Genomic DNA, 10,625 nt, shown 5'->3' with positions numbered 1-10,625 from the left:
CTCTTTGCAGGGCAGTTAGCAGCTACAGTGTCTGATTTTTGAACAGACTCAGGGCTTGAGGCAATCAGTTATCTGATCATTCCATCACCCTTTGGGGACCCACCCACCCCCCAAAAAATCAGGTCACGACCCACCAGTGACCCACAGTTTGGGAACCACTGCTTTAGTGTATACTCACCTCTGAAGGGCTGCTAGCGCGCGTGTATGGCGTGCTAGCAAAGATTGCCATGCCTGCCCCCCCTATCAGCCGGCAGCAGGGCTTGCTGCCAGCTGATTGGCTGGCTCGACTGAGGGGGTGGGACAACTGGCTTGTGCCTGATCCCCCAGTATGCATCCTCGTCTTAGCCTCCAACATTGTCCCGACAATGCTCAGAAAATGCTTAGACTGGGGAAGAGACGAGCACAGAAGGTGGGGCTTTATAGAGCCTGGTGGGCAGGGATTGATGCTTGGGTGGAGATTGGCCCTTGGGTGGGTCGGCAGATGGAATGCTCAAGCAGGCTTGTACTGCAGCCCCTCCCAGCATAGAGCTTCCCCTGCCCCACTTCCAGTGGGGACAGAGAGCTGGTGCTGGAGACTGACCATCCATTATCACAGTGCAGTCCCCCCCCCCCTTGAACTCTCTCTCAAACATGGCATGCATGCAGTTCGGGCTATCCTGTGGCCGACTCTCCTCTTGCCCCCTTGAAGACCTTCCAGAGGTGACGTCAATATTATAACCTCAAGAACTATGTCTGACACTAATAGGATGATGTATTGGCCCACTGGTCACAAATTGCCCCTTTGCGCCTCTGCGTTCTTGACAGCATGCCACAGATGTCGTAAGGTTACGTGTGCCTTTCCCCCCCTTCCTTTCACCACTCTCCCTTCCTGTTACTATCTTGGTTGCTGGAATACATTAAAAAAATTTTTTCTTGGCCTCGGATTTCATGCCCTTGACGTGACAGCAGGAAGAGGAGATGGGTGCTCTCAATTCTCGGGCTGTATCGATGGCTCCCGCAGGACAGCAAATTAGCATGCCTGCCTGGAGAGCCTCCCATGTGAAATATGGGTTGGAAGTGTTGTTTTTTGCAACGCAAGGCAGCCAGTTTTCAAAGCAGTGGTGCTTGACCTTTCTAAGGATAGAAATGTCACTAGCCCAGAGCAGGGAGGCGAGGGGGGGGGAGAGAGGTTCTTTGTCATCTTGTAGAAATCCAGGACACAGTGCATCTTCTTCATTAGAAACACTGAAGGACTGCACCAGCAATGGGTTTAAAGCCTTGATGTAGTGGAAGCAATGGGTTTAAAGCCTCCATAGTGGAAATGGAAAAGGTGCAAAAGAGAGCGACTAAGATGATTACTGGGCTGGGGCACCTTCCTTATAAGAAAAGGCTACTGCGTTTGGGCCTCTTCAGCCTAGAAAAGAGGCGCCTGAGGGGGGACATGATTGAGACATACAAAATTATGCAGGGGATGGACAGAGTGGATAGGGAGATGCTCTTGACACTCTCACATAACACCAGAACCAGGGGACATCCACTAAAATTGAGTGTTGAGAGTTAGAACAGACAAAAGAAAATATTTCTTTACACAGCGTGTGGTTGGTCTGTGGAACTCCTTGCCACAGGATGTGGTGATGGCGTCTAGCCTGGACGCCTTTAAAAGGGGACAAATTTCTGGAGGAAAAATCTATTATGGGGTACAAGCCATGATGTGTATGCGCAACCTCCTGATTTTAGAAATGGGCTATGTCAGAAGGCCAGATGTAAGGGAGGGCACCAGGATGAGGTCTCTTGTTATCTGGTGTGCTCCCTGGGGCATTTGGTGGGCCACTGTGAGATACAGGAAGCTGGACTAGATGGGCCTATGGCCTGATCCAGTGGGGCTGTTCTTATGTTCTTAACTACAATTCCCAGGAGGCCTTGCAGGTCTCTTGTGATCTGGTGTGCACCCTGGGGCATTTGGTGGGCCGCTGTGAGATACAGGAAGCTGGACTAGATGGGCCTCTGGCCTGATCCAGTGGGGCTGTTCTTATGTTCTTAACTACAATTCCAGGAGGCCTTGCAGGTCTCTTGTTATCTGGTGTGCTCCCTGGGGCATTTGGTGGGCTGCTGTGAGATACAGGAAGCTGGACTAGATGGGCCTATGGCCTGATCCAGTGGGGCTGTTCTTATGTTCTTATGTGCAACTCCACTCCACCTCGAGTGACATGGGTTCAAAAATGAACTGAGATGTTCCCCAACCCCAAATCAGGAAAAATTGCTTGACTTATTACCAAGTCCATCTGAATTAAACCTACCCCCCATCCTCTGGCCCCATGAGCCCTTTGGCCTCTCACCCACCCAGACCCCCCGTTTACTCCTCCCCCCATTTTCCAAGGGGAAATTGCAGCCTAGCTGCAGCCCTTGGGGGAACTACATTTCCCAAGGGCCACTTGTCATTGGAGTGGAGTGGCCACTGCCTAGGAGAAGGGCCCTTTTCCAGCTCAAGCCTAGTCATATCTACTCAGAAGTAAGTCCCCTTAAGTTCAGTGAGATCTACTCCAGAATTTCAGCCTTCCAGCTTAAAATCTGAGCCAGGCAACAATTTGAAGACTGTAGAGTACATTTTTGAGGCAAGCATTTCTATCCCCCAAGTCTTGTATTCTTGAACCTGGACATCACCGGCACAAAGACATGAACAGTGATGGAAGTGGAGCACTGGACCCAGTCCTTGTGGTTAAAGCCATTGTTTTGGGGAGGCCATTGTTCTGGTAGTGTACAATGAGGAATTAATTAAAGGCAGTTGTGAGCTCAAAACACCCATTCAGAGAAGAGTCTTCCTGTTGCAGCTTCATGATTCTTTGCTCCAGGTTTGCCTCTTTCCAGTTAGACTTTGATGGAAGAGACAGATTAGACCCCAGCTCAGATGCAAGTTCAAATGTTATCATTATCAATCTATTTCCAAGTTACCCATGGAAGTTCCCCATGGATTGCTTATGTTTAACGTGAAACACACTATTACCATGCATCCCCCCAATAAATACAGCCGACAACAGGTATGGGATTAAAATGGGCCACTTTATTGAATTACAACAAGAGCAACAAGGCAAAACAGGGTAAACAATACCCATCCCAAGTGTGGGTTCTAAGTGGGGGAAACGGCCCTAGCCGTCTACGTCCCCCAATCTCATAAGGCATCCACCCGACTCCAGGCATAGCTCAATTGTTATTAAGCCCGCCTTTCACCGTCGCCCGAAGAGGGTAAGTCAGCCAAACTGCTATGCCTTCAGGTCACCCCTGCAAGGCCCCCAAGTTCAGACCAGGGGCTAGCCAGCCTGCCTCCCTGAGCCGGTCAAGCATCTTTAGAGCTGTTCTGGTTCACCCCTGCCCTTGCTGGCTTAGATTGGACACCGAGAAGGTCTTCTGCCTACCCCCCCCCGCACTTCTACCGCCACAAGGGGAGGTCAACAGACTGAGCTAGATCTAGCGCCTGCGCACTAGATCTAGCCAGTTGTCCTGCCCCCTCAGGCCGGCCAGCCAATCAACTGGCAGCAAGCCCTGCTGCCAGCTGATAGGGGGGGAGGCATGGCAATCTTTGCTAGCGTGCCTATAGCCTTTATTTCAGAAATCGAACACTTGGGGCAATGTTTGCCCTGCCATAGACCTGTGCCTCCCCCAATATGTATGTCATCCTGGTGCCACCCTTTCACCACCTTGGACTCCTTAGAGAAAGGGTGGAATAAACATGAGGGCTAAGTTGAACCGGGGTCACAGGCATAAAAGGGTGGTTTTGTGATACTTTGGGTGCAAAATGGGGGGAGTGTGAGAAACAGCTGGTGGAGTCAAAGTACAGTAAAGGGGGGAATCCTGGAGGCTGTGAGGAAAAGTACCCCCTGCTGCTGTTGTCTCCCAACCTGGGGTGAAAGGCAAACAAGAATTAAAACCAGACAGGCTCGTTCTCCTCCATTACCCCCTTTGCTCTCCAGCCACTTTCGACCAGCCTTAATGAAAATGTAATAAATCGACTGTGTGGTGATGATGATGATGATGATGATGCCCATTATGCTTTGGCTCCATTAGCATTAACAGTACCAGTTAGCAGTTAAGAAAATGGCACCATCAGGGCTATTCTTGGCACGAGAGAGGGGAAGGAGATGCCCACACTCCTTCCTGTAAGCCAAGGGGTACGGACGGTTATCATTAGAGTGCCGGACATTAATGATGGCTTCCTCTGCCTCTGGAAAGGGCAGGAGGCCTCCAGCTAGGGAGTTAACTACAGGCAGTTTAAATGCTGCAACAGGAACACCTATTGAATGCAAAAGATATACCCTCTTAGCAGTGGATGATGATTCAGGGAGAGTCACTGTTCCCGGCCTGGTGGTGCGTGTCTGTGTCGCCTCCCGCCGTATCTCGGCAAAATCAGCTGTGACACCGCGAGCAAATGGATACAGATGCCCTCATCGTCGAAATTAGGAGGTGGCCTTTGGAGACTGGGGAGCGGGACGTGTCACTGTCTCCCGATTAATTTCATCACGCCGAAGGACAAAATGGAAATCGTACAAAGCCTGTCAGGTTCGGACTGGGACCGCAGGCAAATCATGAACAGGGCCCAAGGGAAGGGGAGGAATGGGTGAAACGCTCCCGAACGGGTTGCCACAGAGGCAGCACATGGAGCCATTGGGCTGTCAAAGGTGGCCAACTTCCGTGAATTTTGGGGGGATGTTCAAAAATAAAGGACTTCTAGGAGAATTTTCAAGAAGGGCTTCCATAGAGCCCCAAATGGCCCGCAAATGTCATTGTATTTATACCAGTTCCCAAGGCCCATGAGAGAGGGGTACAGGGGGTAATTTGTGCCTGGGTCCTTGGTCAAAAAGAGGGCTCAGGAACCAAAAGAGAGGGCCCCTGAAATTTCCTAGCATCTTACATTTTCCTTTCTCACCTGGACTCGATGCCCATGCAGGATGATGGGGGTGGTATCTAGCATGCCTTTAACCAAAAGCACAAAGCCCCTTTTGGGGTTTTGATACAGGGGATGATGAGCAAGTGCAGGAGAAGCAGATACCGTTGATGGAGAAAAGCCTTCAGCAAAGCGTTGATCCCAAAATGCCCAGCTCACAATATTAAAATACCCACAAGGCCCAAATCCTTTGTGTGCCCCTCTCTGACCCTTGTCCAAGAATGTTACCAGCCAGCATCTAATATCCCTCTCAGAGAACAACCTGGCTGCAAGAAATCCAGTTTGGGCCCCAAGGGTGAACAGAAAGCCATAAATAATGGCAATAAACAAATAAGGATGAAAGTGTTAGTGTAAAGGGATGAGTGTGATATGGAGAAGGAGCTTGTCCGGATGTTTGGTAAGAGAAGAGATATGTTCCAGGTGCCTTCTTGTCTCCGTCTCTTAATGTTGGGCAGGACGGACCCCGCTCCTTCCAGCTCCAGATCCTCTCTACGAACACCACCCTGAGCTCCTTGGAGGAAAGACAATCATGTGAAAAATAAATAAATAAATTCACCTCCATCCTGATAACAGAATGTTATCACTTTCCACTCCATTTCTTATCCTGTTCGTGAAAAACACAAATCTATCTTTATCTCGGCTTTTAGCAGGCATTCATAAAAGATGCATCTCAGGCAAGTTGGAGACCCTTTGGGGGGAGTGGGAGAGAGAGAGAGAGACTCCACTTTAAAACCTCTGCAGGAAGTCGGAAGGTCTCCTAACTCAAGTGGAGTTAAATCCTCCTGAGGTTTCCTAATTAGGCATTGAGTTGACGCAACACCCCAACTCACCCTTGCTTGTTCCACTCGAACGTATAGCCGCAGTCCTTTTATTTTTTTTCTGAAGTGCCAGTTGTTTCATTTTAATCTTATATTGTTTTGAGGACAAAGATGCTTCTGAATAATAGATGTCGGGAGAGTTTGTTCGCCAAGTGAAAACAATATGATCCTTCTCTGCCAAGAATAGATGAAGCACAATGGCGCACCAAAAGGATCAGAGAGGACCCCCCTCCCCTCCCCTCCCCGCGCTAAAAGCCACGTGGGAAAGGCAGAAAACAAATTGTAACACTCAAAAACAAGAGCCCTGGAAAGGAAATGAGGCAGTGTAAAGAAGAGTGGAGTGTGGGTGGCTGGATGTGCTCGTAGGCAGGAATGTTCTCTATCTGGTAGCGTAGCTAGAGGGGGTGCAAAGCACTAAGTTTTGCAGGGAGCCTCACCACACTGTGCAAGCAGACCCTCCCACTCCCCTTAGGGAGCCATTTGCAGGCTCCCTAAGCTGTGAGGCTGTGAGGCTCCCTGCAAAACTTAGTGCTTTGCACCCCCCTCTAGCTACGCTACTGCCCCATTCAGAGTCCCTACTTGTTCCCTTATCCCTCCACCAATCACTTTGACTTCTTTCAGGTCCTCTGGCTGTACATATTCTGAGAGGTGCAACCCAATTGCCTTGGGGGGGGGGGGTTAACAGTGGAAACAGGAAAAGCCCACAGGTTTGGAGAGCTCTGTCTTCTTCCCTTACCCTCAACCAATCACATATGCTCTTTGGACATCTTCTGTGTCCAAAAGATCTGAAATGAGCCACTGAATTGGCTGGAGTGTGGGGAAGCGGCTTCTCCTCTTTGCCCCGTCTGCTGGCCCATCACACTTCGCAGTGAAGTGAAACACACTTCACCGAGTGCAGGGCTTCACCAGTACCCACCGCAAAGGGGGGTCTCAGGGGTTGGTTGGATGAGCCATCCGGTGCATGAGGGGACCCCAACCAGTGCTCAACCTCTGTGATCAAGGGCAGTACATCTTGGAGTGAGTGCCATATCCTGGCATGGTGGGGAGCGGGAGAGGAAACAATAGGCTAGCACAGCTCTTTGCAGCCATCTGGACGGCCAGTCTTGGCATCAGGATGGGCTGGTTCCAAGAGGTAATTATTTTGTTTTGCTGACATGCTGGCTTGGAGGTGGAGTCTTGTCTGTCCTTCTCCATCACCTTTGAGAACCGGCTCTCTGTTAGAACAAGCAGAGGCCTGTGGGCGTGCTCTGTGGCCTCTGGGGGCAGCTGCCCAGCTGTTTTCAACTGTGCCAAGCCTGCTTGCCCTGCCACACTGTATTATTCCTACAAATTCTACATGGGATGGATAGATTAATGTTCTTTTCCCTCTCGCACAGTACCAGAACCAGGGGCATCCACCAAAACTGCGTGGTGGAAACGAGTTAGAACAGTCAAAAGGAAATATTTCTTTACCCAGTGTGTCATTAATCTGTGGAACTCCTTGTCACAGGATGTGGTGATGACTTTTGGCCTAGATGCTTTTAAAAGGGGATTGGACAGATTGATGGAGGAAAGTCCAACCCAAGTAATAAGCCGTGGTGGATATGTGCAATCTTCTGGTTTTAGGCTACTTCAGAATGGCAGGTGGAATGGAGTGGCAATGGGATACAGGTGTCTTGTGGGCTCCTTGAGACATCTGGCGGGCCGCTGTGAGAGCCAGGAAACTGGACTAGATGGGCCTTTGACCTGATCCAGTGAGGCTCTTCTGCTTTTCTTATGTCCTTAACGTAAGTATCTCAGAGTTAGGTGTATTCCCTCCACGCCTTTGTAACTAAAAAGATAGCAGTAGCAGCATGTACACTTTGCAAATCCTTCAAGCATTCTTTCCAGAATTTAATGGATTGGGTGGGCAGGAACAGACACCCACGTGAAGGCATCACCGACACCTTGGTGGCTATGAATAATTCAACACACTTTCCACCCCCCCCCCATCTTCACCATGTAGTGATTTCAAGCAGCAACTGGGCATAAACCCATCTTCACCATGTAGTGATTTCAAGCAGCAACTGGGCATAAGGCGAAAAGAAGTGCCATCAAACCTCACAAGCTGTCAGGCTTTCAAAGGGAGGTGCTCAGTCAGTCATCAAGTGCTCTGTGCAGCCCAGGAAGTGTGAAGGCCGCAGTCCTCCCTTGTTCTCTTCCAATATGACAGCAACATGAATTCAGAGGTAGAGTGCAACTAAAACATGGAAATTCCCTATAGCCTCCAAGACTAAGAGAACATAAGAACAGTCCCACTGGATCAGGCCATAGGCCCATCTAGTCCAGATTCCTGTATCTTACAGCGGCCCACCAAATGCCCCAGGGAGCACACCAGATAACAAGACCTGCAAGGCCCTCCTGGGAATTGTAGTTTAAGAACATAAGAACAGCCCCACTGGATCAGGCCATAGGCCCATCTAGTCCAGCTTCCTGTATCTCACAGCGGCCCACCAAATGCCCCAGGGAGCACACCAGATAACAAGAGACCTGCAAGGCTTCCTGGGAATTGTAGTTAAGAGCATAAGAACAGCCCCACTGGATCAGGCCATAGGCCCATCTAGTCCAGCTTCCTGTATCTCACAGCGGCCCACCAAATGCCCCCAGGGAGCACACCAGATAACAAGAGACCTGCAAGGCTTCCTGGGAATTGTAGTTAAGAGCATAAGAACAGCCCCACTGGATCAGGCCATAGGCCCATCTAGTCCAGCTTCCTGTATCTCACAGCGGCCCACCAAATGCCCCAGGGAGCACACCAGATAACAAGACACCTCATCCTGGTGCCCTCCCTTGCATCTGGCATTCTGACATAGCCCATTTCTAAAATCAGGAGGTTGCACATACACATCATGACTTGTAACCCCTTCCTTCTCCTCTGTAGACTCTGCCTAAGCCACCCTTTACACACCAGCACATCTCGTGGCAGCAAATCCCATAAAAGAATTACGAACTAATCCAGAGGTGTCAAGCATAAGGTCCATGGGCCGGATGCACCTGCACCACTTTATCTGGCCCCGGTTAACATTGGGCTCTCCCAGAGCAGTCCTTCCAAGTGCACTGCCTCTGCTGAGGGTATGGGGGTGGGGGGGAGAGAGACAGAAGGTGGCCTCAGAAGGCTGGGAATGCTACAAGGGGAGGCACAGACCAAGGGGGGTGAGAGACACTGCCAAGATGCTAGGAAAGTCCAATTATCACACAGGCTACTCTTTCAGCAGTGCCGCTTTCGACAAAGCCCCTACCCCACAGCTGCTTCTTCAGCTGCTGAGCACTGCAGGGTAGCCCTACATGATAACTTGGCTCTCCCATATCTTGAAAACATGCTCCAGATTTGCGCATCTTCTCTGCGGTCACTTGCAGCTCATGAGTTTCTACGTGCAAACAAAGCGCTTGTTGACGGCCGTCAGCTGCCATGTGACCTCTCTTCCTGCTTAACGGTGTCACGTCCGGCCCTCAGCAGGCGCCACAAATGCTTTTCAATAATAATAATGATGATGATGAGGATGATGAAATGAGTTTGACATCCCTGGACTAATCTGTAGCTCAAATATATATGTATACTGTATACGTAAACCTGATGTATATTGGCCATCAGAGCCTTCTCACCCAGTAAGGCAGAGTGGGGTGCAGAGTGTGTACAAGAGGGGGAAAAATTAAGATGAAAGGTTTCTTACAGGAGCTGAATACACAGGGCAACACACATTTTGCTTCCTTAAACGTTACACCAATTCCTGGGTATATTTGGGGTGCCGATTCCAAAAACGGCACCCGTTTTGCCCCATCGCATCTAGTTTTGGAGACACGGCATAGCCTCTTTAGCGAACGGTTCAAGCAGCTTCCTCAGGAGGAAGCCTACACCATGGCTTCCTCATGAGGAAGCTGATTGAACCATTCACTAAAGAGGATGTACTATATCTCCCAAACTAGACGCCGATAGGGCAAAAACGGATGCCGTTTTTGGAAACGGCACCCCAAATTCATATCAAAACCACCATAAAGTTTGGGGGAAACGTTTCTGACCCTTAATTTTGTAGGCCTGTGTAATTGCACACAGGCTAATTTCAGCCTATTAGCTGTTATAGCTAAGAATGGTGCCTCCTCCATGTTAAGGGCAGTCTACCACTGAGTTCCTGGTGATGTGGGCAAACAGCCAGACCAGGAAAGGAGGTCACATTCAAACCCCCCCCTTCTTGTGAGTTTTGTGGAAGCACCTGGCTGTTCACAAACAGAATACTAAACGAGACGGGAGATGGGGAGAAAAAACCCAAATTCACTGTGCGCCTTCCTCTTTAAACTAGGACAGAAGGGACTCGGTTCCATATAGCTCATTACCAAGACCAGAAGCAATCCAAGAGTTCAGCCTCTCTCTTAGTCATCCTTCCATTATTTAAGAGCGCGGCTGTCGGTTTCTGCAACCTGACAGGCTCTTTGACCAAAACTGGTTTGCACAAATCTCCTTCTGTTTGAAGTCAACTCTGGCAATCGCCTCTCTAACCTTGCCATAAATTCACTTAAAAAAAAAAAAAATCCAGTGAACTGAGAACAGCCAATTTCTTCTGCAGTGCGAAGCTCTCTCCAATCAGCCGACATAGTGATGGCACAGAGCGTCTCACTGTTCACATTCTGTTTACATGCAGATTTAAAAAAAAAAAATTCTTCCACTGAAATGACAGGCAGGCTTCTGTCCACTTCCCGATGGCATCACATGGGTTTGCATCACCTAATACGGGAGGCCAGTGTGTCACCCCCATAATGGACTTCCTCCCATGCACCGGGTGGGGTGATGCTCTGAGCACTGGGTGTGGAGATGTACCATCGCCCTGCCCCACTGGTTTGTTGGCGATAACCTTTGATAGAATAGAGATATTTCACTGTAA

Source organism: Tiliqua scincoides, chromosome 13, assembly GCF_035046505.1.
Source record: "Tiliqua scincoides isolate rTilSci1 chromosome 13, rTilSci1.hap2, whole genome shotgun sequence".
NCBI classification, from domain to species: domain Eukaryota; kingdom Metazoa; phylum Chordata; class Lepidosauria; order Squamata; family Scincidae; genus Tiliqua; species Tiliqua scincoides.
Note: the sequence above shows the minus strand (reverse complement) of the source record.